Below are 1055 nucleotides of genomic sequence, written 5' to 3' on the forward strand. Positions count from 1 at the left end.
TCTACTTCCGTAGTGATACTGCCTCGGAAACCCAAGGAGGGGTCGCTATGAGTTGGGTCTGACTCGATGGCACATAACAACAACAACAACAATCTTATTTGGATATGTTTTATTTCTTTTCTTGCTTTACTAACCTGGCTTGTAGGTATATGTGAGAGCAGTCATCCTTTTCTTGTTGCTGTTTTGTTTTTGTTTTTGTTTTTCTTTTCATCTCTGAAGATCAGGGACTTGACGTGAGGGGAGGAAGCATTTATTTGTCATCATGTGCTTTCAGTTGTGTTTGGGTTTTCTCACCTTGTTCATGCATTTCTTTAGTTTTCTTTTAAATGTCAGCAGAGTTATCTGGGCACTGAAATTTCAAACTAAGTTTAGTTTCATTTTATATGGTTCATTTCAACAGCTTAACCAATGTTGTATACTAAAAAGAGTAAAGATAAAAACTCCTATAGAGCACAGTTCTACTCTGACACACATGGGGTCACCATGAGTTAGAATAAACTAGAACACAACTTTTTTTTTTTTCCATCTAGAAAGTTTCTAGATCTAACAGAGGATTTTAGCAAAGTTGCTATATAAGTTCAACAAACAAATCTCATTTGGTTTTCTGTGCACAAGTATTAAAGGCTGTGTAATTTTTGGCCTATTATCTAAACTTCCAGGGACATTTACAGTGTAATAGGGTGAAAAGCCTTAAGTTTGAGAAACAAACTTCAATCAGAGGAATATAGAGTCTCAGTCTCCTAGTTTATTACCCTTCTCAAGTCAGCAGTCCATCCCCAGCTGAATTATTGATTCCATTTCCTGTATACTCAGTTTCCCACTTTATCCTTTATGGATTGCCAATTCCTAGGTGTCAAATACTGGAAAATGCGATCTTTAGGTCTAATCCAGGACCCTGAGCTTTGGCTAGTTTGGCCACTCTGCCTGTTCTCACTTTCCCCCTAATGTAGTTCCTTTATCCTGTCATTAATGTCCAGGAACTTGCCTTCCTTACTTATACTAATATTCCCATGCACTCTGATTTTTATGACAAGGTTTCTGCTCTGACATCTCCT

The sequence above is a fragment of the Orycteropus afer genome, unplaced genomic scaffold (assembly GCF_000298275.1).
Source record: "Orycteropus afer afer isolate SDZICR_OR568_19922 unplaced genomic scaffold, OryAfe1.0 scaffold00716, whole genome shotgun sequence".
NCBI lineage: Eukaryota > Metazoa > Chordata > Mammalia > Tubulidentata > Orycteropodidae > Orycteropus > Orycteropus afer.